General features: G+C 37.4%; 1 long non-coding RNA gene across 2 annotated transcripts in view; it reads left to right on the forward strand.

Annotated features, from left to right (window-relative positions):
- The first annotated feature begins 723 nt into the window (after window positions 1–723).
- The window catches only part of LOC125935184 (uncharacterized), a 31,709-nt gene continuing 10,929 nt past the window's right edge, over window positions 724–21,503 (forward strand). Inside the window, exons 1-3 of one of the 2 annotated variants that reach the window (XR_007461616.1) lie at window positions 724–1,083; window positions 13,613–13,688; window positions 14,989–15,081. This is a non-coding gene — a long non-coding RNA (uncharacterized LOC125935184). Of the gene's footprint in view, window positions 1,084–13,612; window positions 13,689–14,988; window positions 15,082–21,503 lie in introns of those variants that run through there. The other variant, XR_007461615.1, reaches the window with a different exon arrangement.

Genomic DNA, 21,503 nt, shown 5'->3' on the forward strand with positions numbered 1-21,503 from the left:
CTAAAGACATGAATCATGTGTTAACCACCTTTGTGGTCACCATCATGCTACGTATATTGAATTCCAAGTAAATAGGCATTTAATGTTACTCCGCTTTTCAAAAAAAGACAATGAGAAAGGATTTGGGGTTAAAAAAACATTTTTTTTTTAAATACATGTGACTGTGAACATATGCAGTCAACAAGCGTACTTATTAATAAATTTAACTAATCTGTATAGGGATTTAGAATCTATATGTGATTCCCTTCACTGGCTGCCATTTCTCCAAATATGGCATCAACTAAGAGAAGAAGTGTTTTCATACGTGGAGAATAAGCATAGAGTAACTAGAGGGAACTTCCATAAAATTTAATTTTAGGGAGTCGAATAAATGGCATAGATATCAAAGCAAGGACAATTTGATTTTTAGTGTGTTTTATCACATTGGCTCAGAGGAGGGAAAATCCACTGTCTGTTTCATCTACTTATTTAAAACTGTACTGCCTGGATTCCTGTTATCAGGTCTTAAAATTAAAGAGATCAGCTTTCAGAGATTTCAACTGCTTTATAAGTAAATTGACTTTTGGAGACTGGCCTAAAGACACAGCTACCCTTTATTATGCTGTCAGTATGGAGACATTGATTTCTAAGTTCTACACAATTCATTTACAAATGTGATGTCATAATAATAGAAACAGAGCACCAGGGAAGTTTGGACCATTACTGCTCTACACAGTTATGCCTTGTCCAATGGGTGAATGACAGTGGGAATCTAGTCTCCATTCTCTCTTAGGTTCAGTGTCCCGATGTGTGTCCACATTAGGAAGAGGAAGAAATGTTCTTGTGTAATACCTTCAAATAGATGTTTTCGGTAATTCCCATAAAGGTAGAGATATGAGATTGTTAAATTATAATGGAGACAGAAGAAACAGAAAAGAAAGCAAGAAGATGATCTCAGCTCTCATGGGGAAAAGCAGGTCAACTATGGTGGCCCTAAATGAGTGGTTCTCAACCAGGGGAAGATTTCAGCCCCCCCGGGGGACATTTGGCAATGTTGGCAGACATTACTAATTGTCATAACTGAGGGGTTGCCACTGGCATCTGGTAAGTAAAAGCCAAATGTGCTGCTAAACATTCCAGAATGTACAGGGAAGCTTCCCACATCAAAGAATGAGCCAAACTGAAATGCTAATAGTCTGATGATACCCTAAATGAACACATTCACTATCTTATTTTTTATTTTTTAAAGAGTATGAAATATTAAGAAGGAATGAAAGTCTGTCAAAGGGAGATCATCTCTAAAATCAAATTTCTTCTGATGTGTTTTTCCTGAAAATTAAATATTTTCTTGTTGTAGTCATTATTTCATGCTGTTAAGTAAGCTGTCATGTTGTTTTTATGTGAAAGAAAAAAGTCTCCTGGTTCTAAGCTTTTTCTTTCTCAAAAAGTAGCAAGTTTTATCTGATTTAAAGTATGCCATTTTCTCAGATTGCTTTATAAATAAGAAATCTAATCTTGTGACAATTTTCTTATACATACACACACACACACACACATACACACATACATACATACATACATACATACATACATACATACATGAAACTCTTGACTGAATTTCAGAAGTTCCAGATAAGGAAGTCACAGGATGCTGTCCAGAGATTTTTTTTAGTCCCAGTTATATAAATACAATAAATGGTAGAATAATATTATATAACAAAGAATTTTAACTCAGTTTTTATTATGTTTTATTTATCCATAGTTAGAGGGATACTCCTCATCCTGGATCATGAAGCAAAATAACAAAACAAAAACAAAACAAAAAAAAAGGAAATATTGGCCAAAGAAAGCATAATTTTGCATTAGAATCAGAATGGATGAGTACTCATGAGCCTTGAACTCTGGCTGACTCTGTTCACAACTTCACTCCTGAATCAATGCTGGTGATGCATCCATAAATGTGTACCTCAGATATGTCTAAACATCTCAACTTGTGTTGCCATAAAGTATAGAATGCTTCTTGCTATTTAAATAGCAAATGTATATGGTATTGCAGCTAGAATTCTGCTTCGAATAATACCAATGATCTCTAACCATGTATTCTATTGCTTGCTTGGTTATCTTCAACAGAATTATTATTCTGTCTCTTCTCATCTGCAAAATGTTGTTTAATGTGCTGGCTTTGTGACTGCTGACTCATCTGAAAGGATATGACAGTATTATGCCAGCAGTTAAGATAGATTTTCTGTTTAAAACAAAATAATGAGTTCCTCAAAATGTTTAAAAGTACGTTTAGATAGTGGGACAGTGCCGGCATCTCCGATCATTCTCACATTTTCATCTTGCACCTTTTCACGTGAACATTATCTACATTGTTTTATCACATAGGCCAAGCAGCTTGATTTTCTTTTTCTCAGAAAAGGGAAAGAAAACCACATCCTGAGCTGTTCAGTCATTTCAAAAAACAAATTTTATATTTTCAAGTCATTGAATTAGAGAAAAGAAATGTTATGCGATGTTAGCTATCTGAGGGACACAAGTCACTCAAATAATATTCACATTAAAGACTTCTAAACCCTAGCTTTGATTTTTAAATCAAGTTTTCATATTTAACTTTCATCAAGATGAAAAGGATGGTAATACACCAGTAAGAACTAAACCACTGTGAATCAAAGATGTCTGTTTAGGCCCCAATGCTGTATCTTGTAAAGATGACTCAGAAACCTAGTGCAGTATCATTGTATCATGATTCTACAAACCAGGCAAGACATCATGAGGAACATTGAAATGTTTATAGACTGTTCACAGTTTAGAAAGAAAGACGGGAAAAACCCACATTTTAGAATCCTGTTGCTAGGGCTCCTTAATGGGAAAATTGGTATAGTGGCTTGTGATCACGCACACACTATTCAACGTCTCTATCCCTCACTTTCCTAAAAAGATGTTACCTTCTCCAAAGGTGAAATGAGATGATGAATGAGTAACATCAGCTCATAGTGCCCTACTCATAGCACATGCTTAATGAATGCTTGATGAATCTGGGAGTAACGTTTAACAGAAGTATGTGCAATAGTAGACATGTGATTTCATCGCGTAAAGGATATTTAAATATCCACTGCCCCAGTCTCCCAGTGGCTATTGATCTCTCTTTTTGATCTCCCCAGAAGGCAGAAGAGCAACTGCTGATCCTGTCTTTAATAAGGAGTTGGCCATGCTAGGAGGCAACCTATTTCATAAGGACTGCCTTCCTGGGATCCCATTAACTCTAACATTTAAGAATGTCCCCTTTGAATGAACATTAAGCACCGTTTCCTAAATTGTTCATTGAAGCTAAAAAAAGAACTTTTTCTTCAGGATTCCTTTCATATATTGGAAGAGTATAAGCATACCCATCCTGATGCTTTTCTTTATTTTGAAATAAAACATCTTTATGTCCTTCCTGACAAATTTCAGAATGCTATAGGCCTGCTTACTTTCAGATTCAAAGCCCTCTTCATACACAACACGTTTTAGTAGACACAGCTTTTCATTTGTTCTGTTATAAGCCCCATGTAAGTGTCTTTTATTTCCCTATCTTGAGCTCTTCAATGTTTTCTGCCTGCATCTATTCTTGTTTTCGTTTGTTTTTGTTAAATTTTTTAGCCACACGCCCCTTCTGGCCCTTATTAACTGGGATATCTAGAGAAATGTTTTAAGAAATTATACAATGGCATATTAGTGAGTTGTCCAAAACAACACGGAAAACCTTCAGGGTTCTGTCCTCTAAAAGCTTTGAGTGAGGCAGCCCCAAAGACTGGAACCTGGTTCCTCCTCCTCCTCCCTCTCCATCTGGTTCTCTTTCTCCTTCATTTCTTCTTTTTAAGCTATCATTTAAAATTTATTGAGGTTGTATTATCTGCTAGGCTGAATAATTTACCTTTGTCATCCTATTTAATCTTTACAACCAAAGACGAAGTCATTAGTTTTCTGTTATGCAAAGAGGCTGATAGAGAGGTTGTCCGTAGCTTATGCACTTCACCAGGTGGAAGTCAGGGGCCAGTAACTTTGGGGCATACCCTTTGAAAACAGTTGTGCCCTTAATTTATTGCACTTTTTGAGACCTGTACTTCTTTCTGATATTGATTACAATTCTATTTTTTATTTTTTTAAAGATTTAAACAAAATTAATGTTTGTTTATTTTTGAGACACAGAGAGTGAGCAGGGAAGGGGCAGAGAGACAGGAGACACAGAATCTGAAGCAGGCTCCAGGCTCTGAACCATCAGCACAGAGCCTGACATGAGGCTCAAACTCATGAACCCCAAGATCATGACCTGATCCAAAATCAAGAGTCGTATGCTTAATGGACTGAGCCACCCAGGTGCCCCTTAATGACTTTCTAACATACTGTCTTGAAGGTCAAAATACTAAAAAATACCCTTCATCTCTCAAATCTCAACCAAAAATAACTTCAGTTACAACACAGAGCAAACCAGAGGAAAAAAGTACTCAACCACAAAACTTTATCCAGTTATAAAGTGAAATCAGGAACAATCCAAAAAATCAAAGGTTATTAGGGAAGATTAGAAAGGGCATCAGGGCCTACTAGAGTTTGGTGACCAATTCTATCACTATCAGTAAGTTTCAGTAAGTTAATATTTCTGAGACTGATTATCTTAGGAAAAAAAAAACAACAACCTTTGTGTTCTAGTATCTGCAAAGTTTCTCACAATGCCTGGAATTGTTAAGAAAATAAACTATAATAAAATCCAGCATATAATAGGTCACATGAGAATGCTAGGAACACAGCAGCCAGCATAGGCTACCCCATGCGATGGTTAACAATCCCATAAATTCAAGGGCTCATAGTATACAATTTATGTCTGACTAATGCTGTGTGTCCACTGTGACTTGGCGGGGAATTTTACTCATTGTAATTACTGAAGAACTGATGATGACAGACCGTCTTCTGACACGATCATCTAATTGAGAAGGAGTTAAAAAGAAAAGGGGGAGGGAGGGTCTATGTTCAATTGTATGATGGATCTTAAGGTTTCCACATGGGAGCAATTAGTGGACTTGCATTCATTGGCCATGAAATACATTCTATATGGCTTATAGGTTTTACTACAAGGTTCCTGAAAGGAGCAGTAAAGAGTAAATGTTGATCCATATATTAGAGCTCTCCAGAGAAACAGAGCCAATAGGGTGTGCCTGTATGTGTATGCGTTACGTGTGTATAGAAAGAGATTCGTTATAAGAAATTGGCTCACATGAGTGTAGAGGTGGAGAAGTCCAAATCCAGGAATGCCAATGGTATAGTCCAGTCCAAGTCCAAAGATAAGAGATGGGGTTAAAGCTTGAAGATAATTAGACGAAGACAAATAATTCCTTCTTACTCAGTCTTTTATTCTATTCAGGCCTTCAACAGATGGGGTGAGGCCCACTCACTATGGGGAGAGCAATCTGTTTAATTCAGTCTACCAATTCAGATGTCAATCTCATCCAGAAACATCTTCATAGATCCATCCAGAAATAATGTTTAAGCCATCATCTGGGCACCCTGTGGCCCAGTTAAGTTGACATAGGCCATTAACCATTATAAGTGTCTCCAAAGCACTATAAGTTTGGAATACATATGGGGGGTTTGCAAAAAACAAAAACAGAAACCAAAAAAAAACCCCATAAAATACAATGATTTTAAATAAAAAATGGAAAGATAGTGCATTTTAATTTTTTTATTATTTTTAATGTTTGCTTATTTTTGAGAGAGGGAGACAGCACGGATGGGGGAGGAGCAGAGAGAGAGAGGGAGACACAATCTGAAGCAGGCTCCAGGTTCCACGCTGTCAGCCCAGAACCTGATGTGGGGCCCAAACTCATGAACCATGAGGTCATGACCTGAGCCAAAGTTGGACACTTAACCAATTGAGTCACCCAGGTGCCCCACACAGTGCATTTTTAAATAAAGTTTATGTAAGGGTAGCATTCTCTCCTTCATTTTATGGTTAGCAAAGTACGTCAAGGTAACTGAATCCCTGGCCCTCATGTGTTAATCTTATAGTAAAAAAGCCAAAACTCCATCAATTTCTTATTTCCATGTACAGTCGCAGTTCTTTCCCCCTACACACTCCACATTCCCATCCACATATGTGTCTAACACGCTTCAGAAATGAAACAACACAGCTGCTTCTGGAGCCATCTGTTTTATTGTAAGAACTTCTTTAATTTTTATGTAATTTCTGAGCATTGTGTCATTCTTGTATGAGGTTCCTCTTTTATATGGTGACACTGCATGATCAGAGTACTTTTAAATAAGTATGTACAAATTGTATGCTGTGCTTATGTTTATATTATCACTAGAATAACATCACCACAAGGAGTTTTGTAATACATAGCCAATAATTAATGTTCATTCAAAGAAAGTAATGTCTGTAAACGAAAGACCACCCACATAACTACATTTCAATTATGCAAGCATTACTAACATTAATGGAATAGATTAGTCTTTATGGGAACTAAAATATTCATATACATGGTTTGCCATTGGCATGGGCAAAACGTAAAGAATCTAATTGTCAGTGGCAAAGGATGCATTGCAAAAAAAAAAATTTTCTTTCTGACTTGATATTTGAATAAATATCAAATATTCCAAATATCAAATAAGGAATAATTCCAAAATAAGGAATTTAATTTTTCAAATTGGACAGGAAATGTAAGCATTATAGCCACTTAGGCAAAAACAACTCTAGAATCTAAAAGTTGAAGTTGTTTCATTCTGAAGGGCGAAACATGGGGGACTCTGGATGTCACACAGACTGTTTTCTTCCTGGGAAGCCATTCATTCCATTTTTTGTGATTTTTCCCAAGTCTGTTTTGCAACAGCCTCGAGCTTTTGGTACAGCTCAATGCAGTGTTTATGCCCCAATCTGTCTGATCTGAGACACACCTGTCCTTCAGATATTTCAATATTTTCTGATAGTTTTGGTCTGCAGTATGAAGACCTTTCCGTTGAAAACATGTTTTAGGGATTACCTCATTTAACCTCGTCACTTTGTAGAAGAAGACGCATTTTTTAAAAGAGACAGATGCTGCTTCTTGTCACTAACACAAGTATCATTAATCGCTTCCTCCCTCTGAACCCCTTGCTGAGCATGCATTGCATGTAAAATAAAGGTTTCTTTAGAGCCTGGAAAGGTGACGGCTTGTTCTAAGGTCTTATGCAAGGAAAATATCAAGGGAAATGTCATTTGTGTTCCCTTTCCCTCCTAACTTGGTGTATTCCAAGGACCTAACTTTATTTGGTAGATTTCAGCCTCCGAATAATACAAAATTCAGAGACAACCAAAGGATGATTTAGGGAACTCTGCCTCCTTTACAAACTTACTACTAATGAGTTATTTGTCCCTAGACAAATTAATCTAGCTTTCTTCTCAACTGATAAAGGGTAAGGTGTTTTATTCTGTTTGTTCTTTAACTTTTGAAACATGGAAAACTTTTAAGATTCTGGTGACATGGGAGAAACATTTTTCAGAGAAAGGAACGTTGCCCAAGCCTTGTGGATCAAATTAGATTCTCAAATTTAAGAGTGTAATTCGCTCAAAGGCTACACTTCGTCTCCAATGGCAGATGAATCCTATGTTGCTGGAAATTGCATAACCCCAAACAATCCAGATCATTCAAATGTATGATACAGGGCCTGGCACATCCAATTAAAGGCAGTAAGTCAGCAAAGTGATGAGAAACATGCACATCTAGTTTCAAATACTGACTTTTGGAATTTTGTGGAAAATAAACTCTCCAAACCTTGACTCCTAATCTAATATTTCTACCCATCTGGGCTAGTGTGGAAGTAAGCCATTACCTATGTAACCAAATGTAATGGTACCATGCTCTCAACATAAACACTAGATTTATTAACTAGGAGATTAGGACATCTACATGGTCATGACCGTAAGGTATAGGCACCTTTGAAAAGACATCATTCTACTCACCATACTAACCTTTTTTTTTTAATCTTGGTTTGTTAGAATTTCTTATCCTCTCTTTAAGGCTAATGTTACCCCACCTTCTCTGTAAAACATAGCTTGTCCATTCTTGTTGAAAAACATCTTGCTCTCTTAAGAGTTCTAATATATTCTATTGTCTGGGTCCTTTACTGAGTTCTCCTTTTCCTCCACACTTTGCTTTTATTGTGTATATCTAAACCTATATTGACTTATGAGGTATTACTAGGTAATGCATTCACAAGTCTTCATCTTACATATCCAGAAGTGGCCACCATCTTAAACAAAACAAAACAAAACAAAACAAACAAACACTTAGGAAAATGGCTTACATTGTGTGGACTGATAGGTGGGCCTTGCCCTGTCTTTCTCAACTTCAGTTACCCATCCTTTACAGATGCCCTATTTCCTCATCACAGATGCTGGACACTCTATTTGATTTGCAGTATAGGAGCGCTACCTGTCTGGTAATTGGTGGAAAGTGAATTCACTTCCTTTCTCTAAAAATTTTCTTCCACAACTCATCTCCAAGTGTCAATTGATTCCATTCAAGGATGTTTGTGTATTGTCAAATTGGAGGTATTTATTCTGTACTAATTATCTTAATGTTATTTCTTTACAAATATCAAGTAAAGGTTAAAGATTCTCAAGAGTCATTGCTCTAGGTTTTTGTTTTGGTTTTTGGAAACACACAGTAGTTCATGCATGAGTATCTTGGATTCCTTCCAAAACCAGTGTCACTACCTGACTTTCCAATTAAAGAAAATAGAAACCGGAGCAGAGAGATCAGCAGGGGTGAAACTGAGGTCTCACTTGATGAGATGTAAGTGAGGTAGTTAGGCAACTCCCTAATGATCTAGAAATTGCATGAGGTCACCGGGGACTTTTTATGGCTTTGTTACCTGCCATTTTAGAGATGCCAATTTGTTATTCCTAATACTGTACCCAGGAACCTGTGACAACATCAGCCTCTTCTAAAGCTCGTTAATACACAAATGCTTTAAACCAATAAGTTTTCCTGTCCTTCTTTTCTTCCTATTGTAAGTTACGGGAATCCTCCTTCTTTCCAGTCATTATCATCCTAGTAATTCACCTGTGACAACCTTTTACAGATAAAATTTAGCCCAACAGAAACCAGAATGAATAAAGATCAGAGCAGCTTACAGGATTCCAGAACTATTTCATATATAGATCTCCTTTGAACAAACCCAGGCAGTTCATGCACAGGTAGCAATAATGATATTGCTGAGGTCCCTTCCTGACTCTCTTGGGCTTCTGTGAATTTGAGAGAAAGTAAAGGAAACGTATACAGACACTCATGTCCTCTGCATTATAGAAATGGATGGGCTGAGTGTCAGTTTTGAAATTTTCTATTTAGATAGTTCTTCTCACTGTTCCTTCTAACAGGGCAAACATGATTATATTAGGACAACCCCATCATTTCACAATATTTGCACAACTTTCTTATAGCTCTCCTTTTCCATGTGTCTATGAAGGTGTAGCTGGTCCGTAAAGCCACATCTGTTTTCGTCCTCCTAATTTCTAGAACTATGCCAGATTCGTTGGGATAATGAACAATTTTCTCCATCTCTCTTCTTCTTGTCCAATCACATCTCAGTAGGTCTGAATTCCTCCTTATGTCCTTAATTGATATGCGTAAAGTACACATTTGTACAGCATAACTCAACTTTTTTTTTTTTTTAATTCACGACGACTTCCTACTTTCCTCACAATGCAACATGGCCAATCATTGCAACTTATGCTTCGTGAATGACAAGAATGAGTTTTGGTTGATGCTGAAGCACATATTTATTGGTGCCTACTGGAAGAACTGTATCAATCACATGTGTATATCTTATTATCATGTCACTGTTTTGACAGCCATGTCATAACATTCTTGTTCATGTGCTTCTATGAAGGTAGCTTCAGGGTAAATACAACACAATGAAAGTTAGATTATTTGCTTTGTAAGTATGGTACACCCTGAGGTGTTCTCTCAGAACTGTTGTCAGGGAGTGGGGTTACCTGCCAGCTGCCAGCCATTAACAACTAAAGAGTCCATTTTATCTGTTAAGCTGACGACATGCCCTTCCCACGTGTCCCTCAGCCAATAACAGAGCAAGGCGGTGATACAAGGGCCTAGATGTTTCTACCCAATACAGGACTTCATTTTTTTAAAATCATTTATTCATTTTCGAGAGACCAAGACAGAGCGTGAGCAGGGGAGGGACAGAGAGGGAGACACAGAATCTGACACAGGCTCCAGGCTCTGAGCTGTCGGCACAGAGCCCGATGCGGGGCTTGAACCCATGAACTGTCAGATCGTGACCTGAGCTGAAGTCAGATGCTTAACTGACTTGAGCCACCCAGGCGCCCCTCTACCCAGTCCAGGACTTCTTTAATGGCCTATCCTTTTCTGGAGCTACCTGTCGGGCTGGAAAAAAAAAAACTTTGACACCTAGATTCATTACGGCCCTCTCCGGAGTAAGGGCACTTTAGGTTGGGAAATAAATGCAGTTCTTAGAGGGACACAATCATCTAAAAAAAGAGTGCAAATAGTATCCTTATATCTTTATATCTTTATTGATAGAATAACATGTTTCTTAAGGGGAAAAAATCTACCAGAATGAAAACAAATGTGTACTTCAGTGTTTCTTCTTGTTATATGCTTCTTTTGTGCAGTAATTAAAAGCTCACATAAAGGTATAAGTAGAATATATACGTATTGTCTCCTTTTAGAATTTTGGAAGATTTCCATAGCTGATGCACGTTATGAATGATTCACTCTCGTGTGTTGTATTTAAATTGGCGTTATAAAGCATCACTTTGGAGGAGCTGTAGAGTTTGAGAGGTTCTAGAAGCTCTATGATTCACCCTGAGAGGGAGCATTCAAAGATGCCCTCTAATATTTCCATGCTTCTGTGGTACTGGTGCCACATGATGCCTGGGAGTGTGAAATGGTGGATTTTACTCCTGCTCTGTTATAAGGCACAGTTGACCTTAAGATGGGGAAGTGATCCGGGAAGCCCTGACCTAATTACATGAGCCCTTTAAAAGTAGATAATTGTCTTCAGTGGGGGAAACGAGGAAGTCACGGATTTGAAGCAAGGGAGGGATTCATGGCACCACGGCTGGCTTAAAGCTGGAGAGAGCCACGTGGCAGAAACTGTAGGCCACTTTCTGGAGCTGAGAGTATCTCCCTGTTGACCACAGTCAAAGAAAAAGACCTCAATTCTATGACTACGGGGACTAAATAATAATAACAACCAGAAAGAAGTAGGGAATGGATTTCCCCAGCACAGCCTCCAGATGAGAACTTAGACTCGCAAACACCTTAATTTCAGCCTGTGATCCCACAGAGCAAAGAACTCAATTGTGCCACGAACTGGCTTCTTACCTCCAGCATTGTGTTATTTTACAGCCTTGAGTTTGTGGTTTCTTGTTACATAGCGATAGAAACTGAGTTGTGTTCTTTCGTGTTTTAGAAATAATACAATTAGAAAGCATACCTTTTTTGAACTTTCCAAATAATAAACTTTAAAATTCACTATTTTGGTTCATAGAAAGTGATTTTGAAAATGAGTCTTTCATCATTTTTTAATAAATAGCACTGAATCTCACCGCCGCATGGAAACATTCTTGTTTTAAGTAAGCAGCAAAACAACTTCAATAATTTTGCTGTAAATTTTGAAATTTGAACATAACATTAATTGAAAAAGAAGCCTGCAAGTGTAGGAATTTTTCTGGGAGAATGGCCAACCTTTTATATGTTCTCATGACAATGTTACAAAGGAAAGAGATTCGTCAGTGGGATTCTAAAAAGTGGGTAGTTATTCTATTTATAATAAGAATAGTATAACATTTCTGACCCTCCTTCCTCAAAGGCAGACTTTACTGTAGGCATTTACCTTATTCTGACCACGAAGATGCTTATTCTCTTTGAGCTTTGCAAAAATCACCTCCCGTATATGGTGCTAATATGCACGAGCACATTTTTTTTATATCACAGAGTTCTTTTTTTCTCTTCTTCTTCTTCCCTAGGACAGCCTATTCCATTAGTGATAATTGAGGTGTTTAAAGATTACTGATAAGGGGCTTGAAGTTTCAATATATAATGTGTAAACTATGATGTGGGAATAAAAGCAACGTATTTGGCGTCCACGAGATGATTTTTGGGAAGGTGGCAATAGGAAAGTAGGAGCTTCTGCAGTTTAATTTAAACTGATAAATTTATTCCATCATGGAATGGCCAAAAGGAGCCCTTGCTTAGTAGTTTTAAGGGATTAGAACTCTCAGCTATCAGCAAAGTCTCATTTGCTCCTGACTGAACATTTACAATACTGTTTGAAATCACTCAGGAAGTTGTAGTTATATGCCTCACTCAGTCAATAGTAAAACCACCATCTGAGTTACATACACAGATTCTATTATAACAAAGGAGGAAACAATGGAAAGGATACAAGAAACTTCTGTTACCTTTGTTATTTTTAATTTTCTTTCATCTATGTAACATTCTGGGGTATAAGTTAAATAAGTTAGTCTTCTGATAGACTTGAAAGGTCTATTCTCCAGAAGTAAGACACATATATAGTACCCTTGTAATTTATTGGTAATAATGATTAATATTAAAATGGTAATTTTATGATAATTTAGAAAATTTTCATTACGTTTACTGAAGATTTCACAGATTGTATGTGTGTGTATGCTCTATTTATATGTATAAAACTAAAACATTGAAGAAATGAAACTATTTCTTAGAGCATCTCAAAACACTTCTAGGTAGACTAATGTTAAGTAATCATTAATGAGAAATAGATGAATGTTAATTATGCAAATATTTGACAACATTTGGTGTACATTTTATGCTAACAGGGAAGATGGCTGATATTAATCCATCCTTCCCCAAAGAGAGAAAACAAGTTCAACTGCATTATGGCCTGATGCTTACAACCCTCTTTTAAGTCCAACTGGTCCAGTGACTTTTCTTTCGAGACAACAATATGAAAACCAGAAGCAATATTTTAAGCCATAAATGTTAAACCAAACTCCCCCATGAGAGGGGAATTTGAATTGTGTAGCATAGCCCAGCAGCCAATACTGTTTCAACCTCAGCACTTACTGCCCCTTATTGCCGGGGGGAAACTCTCCACAGAACTCCCTTCACTCCTGTGTAAACTGGAGGAAACACTCTCTCCCTCAGTAGTGCTCGGAGATCCAATTAATCAATGTAGGTAATGGCATCCAGCAGTGGAAGTGATGCGTAAGAAGTTCTTAATAAATGTTATATCCTTTCCCACCGAACTTTCTTTTTCATGACCACATGTTTTAAACAAACAACCATTATTAACACTGAGAAAAATAAGATTCTGTGCATATTATATTTTATTCAGACGTTTTCCTCATTCGGTATCATATTAACCAAACTAAAAGTCTTCTGTGCATGTTATGTGGATGCTAGGGAGTTAATCTATGTATTTGAACGTATAATCCAGTGATATATAAAAAGCATACATAGTCATTTCTGTATAAAAGCAACTTGAGATAACTGGTATTATTTTATAAACAATCTTTTTTGGTGATCCTAATATTAAGGTCCAACTTCTGTTATGTAAAGCTGTTAGCTAGAACTTTCTTTTGTATTTTCAATAGACAGTGTTGACCTTCTTCCTAATGTTGACCTGCCATTCACAGCTGCGAAGTCGTGTTCAGCACAGCACAGTTTAAGGTAACTATGGCTTTCTAAGAAGGGTTCCAAGCTAGACAATGAGGCATTTATATTTTGCTACCTGTTGAGAAACTGGAATTGCTAGGCTTAAATACATGTAGAGGCAAGTAATATATATTATTTAGATAGGTTTTATAATAAATAAATATTTTCTAACTACAGCTTATAGGCTTGGTATATACATTACTTAGAAACTTCACAAAAATCCTGTGAGAAAGATATTATCGATTTTGTTTGGTTGGTTTATATTTGAGGAAACTAAAGACTAAATAATTCACCAAGGGTCACATAGCAACTAATCTGTAAAGTCATCACTTGACCAAAGGTCATATCTGCCTGTCCACAAACTCCCTCCCAAACTCCCATACAACAAGCTTCTTCAATATGTTCTCCTGGTAGAGAAAGGCAACCTGTTCTAAGAATAAGCCGGGTCAGGTTACCAACATGAAGCAAAACTAAATTAGCTAAGAAGGAATGGTATACAAGTATATTTAATTTTTGTAAGAGATAGAATAGGAAACCCAGTATTTTTTTTTTAATTTTTTTAATATTTGTTTATTTCTGAGACAGAGAGAGAGAGAGAGAGCGAGCATGAGTGGGGGAGGGGCAGAGAGAGAGGGAGACACAGAATCAGAAGAAGTCTCCAGGCTTTGAGCTGTCAGCACAGAGCCCAACGCAGGGTTCAAACTCACAAACCATGAGATCATGACCTGAGCCAAAGTTGGTCGCTCAACCGACTGAGCCACCCAGGCGCCCCAAGGAAAACCAGTAATGTTTCAGACTATTTTAGTCTCTAACACCCTTTTATGAGAGAAATGGTTCAAAATAAGTTTTTGTTTTTGTTTTTTTTAATTTTTAATGCTTATTATTTTGAGAGAGAGAGAGAGCAAGCGAGTGAGCACTGGAGGGGCAGAGAGAGAGGGAGACACAGAATCTGAAGCAGGCTCCAGGCTCTGAGCTGTTGCAACAGACTCAGACGCAAGGCTTGAACTCACAGACTGCAAGATCATGAACTAAGCCAAAGTCAGACACTTAACTGACTGAGCCACCTGAGTAACCTCAAATGAGTTTTATCAAACTTGGTAGTTGGTGGATACTTAATAGGACATCTTTTAAAGCGGAATTTATCACTTTGGAAAAGGGACCAAGTGCTAAATGCATAGTCATGGAAGGAGTATGTAAAGAAAAGGAGTGTGTAAAACACGGATATGACATAAAAAAAAAAAAAAAGGAATTTGTTGAGTAGCTGCCTTAGAAAACAGAATTGAACATTATAATTTTGAATTGCTCCTAACAACAGAAAACGTCTGAAATGACAGAAGGAAAATGAAGCTTAGGACACGAAGACTGATTAAGAGAAAAGAATAGTAGTTAAAAATGACCTGAGCCTTCACCACCCATTATTCTGTTGAAAGGAAATAAAAGTCCTATTTGGAAAACACAGACTGGTGAGGTTTGGCCAAAGACAAAAGTAAAATGCTGATTTACTTTTGCTAATTAACTAAATGACTGAAATGTGGCCATTTTCACGCCTACTAGATTGAAAGTATCTGAATCCATCTTACGTGTTTATATCCACATTCCCTGAATGCAAACATGTCCAGTTAAGTATAAAAATAGAACAGAGAAGTTGGAAATATTTCAACATATGTACTATTCTTAGGTTTTCCTATGGATCCTAGAAAACATCTGTATACTTTACATTAATTTATATGAATTTTCTACATCTCTCAGAAACCTGCAACATTCCACAAGACAAGATAAAATAAGACAAGACATAGCTTCCGTACCTTAGCTTATAGCCAAGTGGGAATATAGCCCACAAACAAATACTTATGGTGTTGTAGGTCTGTGCTTTCATTTAGGAAGGAAGGCAGATTTCTTCAATGCAGTGTAAAGGGAATGTCCATCACTGCCTTGGAGGGAAGGAAGATTTACAAAGTAAAGCTCTTTTGAGCTAGATCTTGTTAAGTAGAAAACTGAGCAGAAAAGAGTGACAGGCTACTCTGGGCAGAGGGCAAGAAATGTACAAAGGCAAGAAACAAACAAACAAAAAAATGGTCCAGACAGGTGATTAGTTCAGAACTACTGGAGTGAGATCAGGGAAATTGTTAGTAAATAAACAACAATATTGAAGACCATCCAAGTTGGGTCGGGGTGTTGCTATATCCTCATTTGTTTTCAAGACATTGGCTCCCTCTAATACTCAAAACCACTGCCTGAATCTGGACGTGAACCTAGAGTAATCGCTTCTAGGTGTTCTACATGGCTTGAGTCCCACCACTTTTCACTCTATGTCCCTTCCTAGTCCTAGAAATAATATATCCATCACTGTTCAAGCTCCTTCAATGACTTAAACCACATGTACAACACAATTTAAACCTTTAGTAAAGCTGAAGAGAATCTTCTTCAGCTGCTTATCACCTCATTATGTGCACATATAAAGCCAACTTTTTAGTCGTTCCTAATGACTTACCATTCTCCAACTTTTTCGTTCTCGTATGTATTACATATTCTCATATCTTTACAAAAGTCTGTAAGTTCGTTCTTTCTTTCTTTCGTTCTTTCTTTCTTTCTTTCTTTCGTTCTTTCTCTACAATGGGGTTACATCGTGACCAGGACAACGCATTCTCATGGTTCAGAACCTTGCTGAAATACCATTTGATCTTTGAAGAGTTTCCTCACCTCTTCCTTTGTTAACCTCATGTTACCCCTTTCAGGTTTCCAGGGACATTTTACAGAACATCATTATATCATCGCAGCTCACTTTTCCTATTAGTTACTTTACAGAGCATTTAGTTTAAATGCTTTGATAGCCAGAAGGTATATATTATTTCTTAAAATAAGCCTAGAAGAATACTAAGCAAAATTGAATTCCAAAGGAAGGTTTTAAAGCAAATAAATGGTATATAAAGAAAGATTAATAAGAAAGCTTGGATATCAGTCTTTATACAATGGTTAATTTAAGATATTTTGACAAAGAAATCATAGTTTCCCGATGAGATCGGAGTTTTAAAATATAATTTTGTTTACGGTATGTGATGGATATTGTGAACCTGTATGTTCAACATTCACCCCGACTAATTCCTCTTCTTGTATCGCCTTCCTCTGAAAAGCAAAAACTGCATTTCCCAGATTTGGTTGCATCAAGAGATCCAGGGGGAAGTTAAGTTGATCTTGTCAGTGCGCCAATAGCAAGATGCACAGACTTGTGTTCGTTAGAGGGACCGAGCATTTCATTGACTTAGATCACAGACAGTATGATCGTGCAGTGCTTTGCTGTCCTGATCAGAGCTGATCCTGCTCCTTTGGTGACCCAGTTTGGTGGCGTAGTTTTGGAGATCTTCATGGAAGCTCAGACTTTAAAGCACCATTGAAGATTCTGGGAGCTATCTGTACCACTTACTAAATCCCTTTCTTCCTTAGGTAGAATGGATTTATTTATTTATTTTTTATAACTGAGAACATCAGCCAGTGAAAAATGTAAACAAGTAACAGCAGAAGACAAAGGGTCCAACAAGTACTGTTATTTACCGTTGAGATATGGTGGGGGCCGTGCAGCGCAAAGCTGAGGACTATGAATATTAGACTGTGGGAATCCATTGAAGTCGTCTTTGAAATAAAGATATGACTAAAAACTGATTGACCGTGGAAGGAGGATGTCAAAGAAGATGTCAGAGCAGAATGATGTCATCGACATAGAAAGGAATTTCAAGAGGGAGCAGGTATTTGGGGCGAAGCTTTAGTATATTTTAAAGTAAAAAAAAAAAAAAGTGTAGCCATTATTCAACGTAGATTCTGTGGAAAAAAACTGATATTTCTACAAGGGTTAAAATGGATCCTTTTCCTACCTGATGTAAACTTATCAACACCAAATATTACAAGGTCTGTGAAAGATGCTGGAAGGTAATGATTTTATACACTTGAGTAGAAATACAGACATTGAAAAATCAAGTCAATTATATATGCATGACATTTTTGCCTTTCTACTTTCATAACAGCCTTGCATAGAATGCTCTTACATCCATAAACTATACAAAATATATGAAACCTTTGGAATCCTTTGATTTTTATCCCTAATTTTCATTCTTTAATTTTTTTTTTCCTTTCAGGATTTGTGTAAATTGTATAACTCTTTCCTAAGTGAAAATTTATTTTTAAACTGTAAAATCATTTTAAGGAAAATATTTCGAGGGCTACCTACTTGACCCCTAAGGTTAAAAGTGTGGATCTTGTTAAAATATGTGGCAAATAATGTCTTTTTGTATCTGTCCTATGCTTGTTACCAAATATTGTATGTTTATTTAAGCCTTGATGACTCTTTTATATTATTTTTAGGGTCCCCTCAAGATCAGATGGCAATGTAATTCATCTAAACATTGGAGTAAAAACAGATTCAGTTTTATTAGATTTTACAGAATCAATATATTTCATAATCCTTATGTTGGGAAATTCGCTCCCAGGTCTCACCTGCTATTTTCTTATTATAAAACTATTTTCATTGAATCATTTCACTAAAATGAGCACTTGAAAAACGTGATGTAGCAACAGAGAAACAACAGGTCTTTGCTAACTATGAATTGAATGGAGTAGTTGATATCCAGGGTGTTTCATAGTGTTTAAGTCATAAAAAAAAAGGTTTTCAGTGAAACACAGATTACCAGCGGGCAGTGGAGGAAGATGTGGATAATAAGAAGAGATTAATAGTTGCCTTGTGATTACTCCTTTGCAAACATAAAAAGTGAATTGCCTTGTGATATCCCTAAAGTGATTATTTTCTGGGGATAAAATCCCCTTAGCCACACTGTTTTTATTAAGCAAGTATTTATCAACTGCTGCGTGTATGACTTCAGCGTATTGGAGAAAAAAAAAATGTGTATCTGTTGCCAAATTCCTGTGAGTAATAGTTTGTAATTCTCCACTGTTCTCATTCAGTGAAAATACTTAGAGCCATAAAAGAGCACACGCATTCTGTATTACTATATGTAAACTATTCATTCAGAAGTGAACCCTCTGTCAATTTTAAACAAACATGCCTTAACTTTAGCTACTCTGTTTTGTGCTCCAAATGACATTATCATTCTTATTTTGTTGTCTAGATACAAATCAGCACAATATTCATTGCTTGTTTAGTGATGTTTTCTTGGTGCTTATAGCCATGAAAATACCAAGGCATTGTTTAACTTTGCAAGTTTATTAGCAACGTCCTGATTTCAGATAACTCACTTAGCGGTCTTCTATCTAACATCCAGACGCTTTATTTTTGCCTGATCTAAATGGTTCAGTTGCTCATTTTCCTTCCATGGAAGGAAACTCTTCTTCTCACTTTCATTGTTTTATTAATTGTACCTATAACCTTAAAATATTACTTTAGGAAACCTATATAAAAATAACTAATGTACCATAAATATCTCATCACTTTTATTTTCTTAAGCTCCTTCACACCCAAATATTAGAAATTCTTTATGATACAGAATGTCTCACTTCACGTACATGAACTTTTTATCATATCTACTCATAAGCAAAGCTCAATAAGCAAAAAAAAAATATCTAAGTGGCAATGCTTTTCATGTTCATTCTATTCTGGGCAGCAGAATCTTATGTCAAGAAGTAATAGCATGGAGCCTAAAAGCTATCTATTTATATTGTATATTAGGCCTCACTTCACTTAAAATTATCCTTGTGTCTCTAGACTTTTCCTGGATCTATCTGAGTCCACATCTGTATAATATGTGCCCAACAGGAGAGGAGTTAAGTGCACAGGCTCTGTATCTAGAACCCCTGAATTGGCCCTTTGGGCCCCCCTCTGGGTGACATTGGCAAGTTAACCTCCCAGCAGTTAGGACCAGCCATGAACAAAAGGGTAACAAGAATACCTTCCTCATCTTGTTATTAGATTCAAATGGTAAATACTCTAAAGTGTTTACTAATATTCTGACAAATACTAAGCCCCCATAAGTCTCTCTTAAGCAACTCTTAAGTCTCTGTGTAATTGAAAAACTTGGTTTTCCACCTGCCGTGTTGAGAAAAACCCACTTCTTTCCTCCTGTGTCTTTCTTTCACCTGAGTATCTCCTTCACTACTTGCAAAAACACTTCACTACTGACACTCTTGGTTACCAAATGTGTGGTGGTTATTTTCCCATAGAAAACAATTGTCTGCAACATCACCTGGGTGTCCTACAACTGAATTCTACCCACAGCTAGTGTCAGATTGTCTGGGCTACGCCCCAGTCCCATAAGACCTACCCCTCCCGATGCCAAACACAAGTAGTAAGGTCCCACGTTACCCACAACTTCTTTTCAATTTGGCTACACATTGGAGGTTCTCCCCTCAGGTTTGATTAATTTGCGGGAGTGGCTCACAAAACCCAGAGGAACATTTAACTTACCTTTATCAGTTTATTAAAAGATACGAAGAAGGATACAGGTGAACAGCCAGCTAAAGAGATACATAGGGCAATGTCTGGGAGGGGCCCAAGTGCAGAAGCTTCGGTCCCCATGGAATTGGAGTCTATCACCTTCTGGATACGTAGATGTGCTAACAAACTTGGAAGCTCTGAGTCCCATATTACTGGGATTTTTATGGAGGCTTCCTCCTGCAGGCATGATCAGCAACTAAATCCAAGTCTAGCCTCTCTCCCCTTTCTCGGTGATGAGGAGTGGCGCTGAAAATCCCAAGCTCTTAATCTTGGCTTGGTTTTTCCAGTGGCCAGCCCCATTCAGGAGTCTGTTTAGCCACCTCAATAAAACAGAAGTTGTTCCCCCAGCAGTCTTGTCAGTTAGGGATTTATAAGGATTTTAGGAGCCCTGTGTCAGGGACGGGGTCAAAGACAAATACTACAATAGGTGCTCCTAGTGTTCTTATCACTTAGGAAATTACAAGGGTTTAGGAACTCTGTGCCAGAAACCAGGGAAGTGGAAAGATCAATATATGTATTTTCTATGCACGCTCTCTTCCCCTACCCTAAATCATTCTCTCTCACCTTAGATTTTCTTTTTCTCTAATTTTTTCAATGTTTATGTATTTTTGAGAGAGAGAGAAGGAGAGAGAGCAAGCTGGGGAGGGGCAGAGAGTGAGAGAGAGAGAGGAAGACACAGAATCCAAAGCAGGCTCCAGGCTCTGAGCTGTCAGCACAGAGTCCAACGTGGGGCTCAAACTCACAAGAAGTGAGATCATGACCTGAGTGGAAGCCGGAGGCTTAATCCATTGAGCCACCCAGGCACCCCTCACCTTAGATTACAGCCTTGTTTTAAAATCTTGTTGAGAATGTTGAAATAATAGGATCTATAGAGACCTATGCACTCGTTTACCATAGGTATTCCTAAATAACCAGCCCTTAAGGATAAGGCATGGGGTCTAGTTCTGGTTCACTAAGGGGAGTGATAAATCTTAACAGCACACTTAAGAGAAGAATTTCTATCTACTTGCTTTCCTATTCTGCTCTGTTTTTCCTTTCTTATTTTTTTATACTTTATTTATTTTGAGAGAGAGGGTGAGCAGGGGAGGGGCAGTGAGAAAGGGAGAAAGAGCCAAGCAGTCTCCATGCTCTCCGTGCAGAACCCGATGCAGGTCTCCATCTCAAGAACCATGAGATCATGACCTGAGCCCAAATCAAGAGTGGGGCACTTAACTGACTGAGCCACCCAGGAGCCCCCTGCTCTGTTTTTCTTATTTTCACTATAAGACCTACCTAGAGATGTCCACTTCTTGCTTTCAGACCCAAGAACTAAGACTTTTTTTTTTTTTTTTTTTTTTTTTTTTTTTTTTGCACCAAGAGCATGGAGACTGCTTGGCTCTTTCTTCCTTATCCTT

The sequence above is a fragment of the Panthera uncia genome (assembly GCF_023721935.1).
Source record: "Panthera uncia isolate 11264 chromosome A1 unlocalized genomic scaffold, Puncia_PCG_1.0 HiC_scaffold_17, whole genome shotgun sequence".
NCBI classification, from domain to species: Eukaryota; Metazoa; Chordata; class Mammalia; order Carnivora; family Felidae; genus Panthera; species Panthera uncia.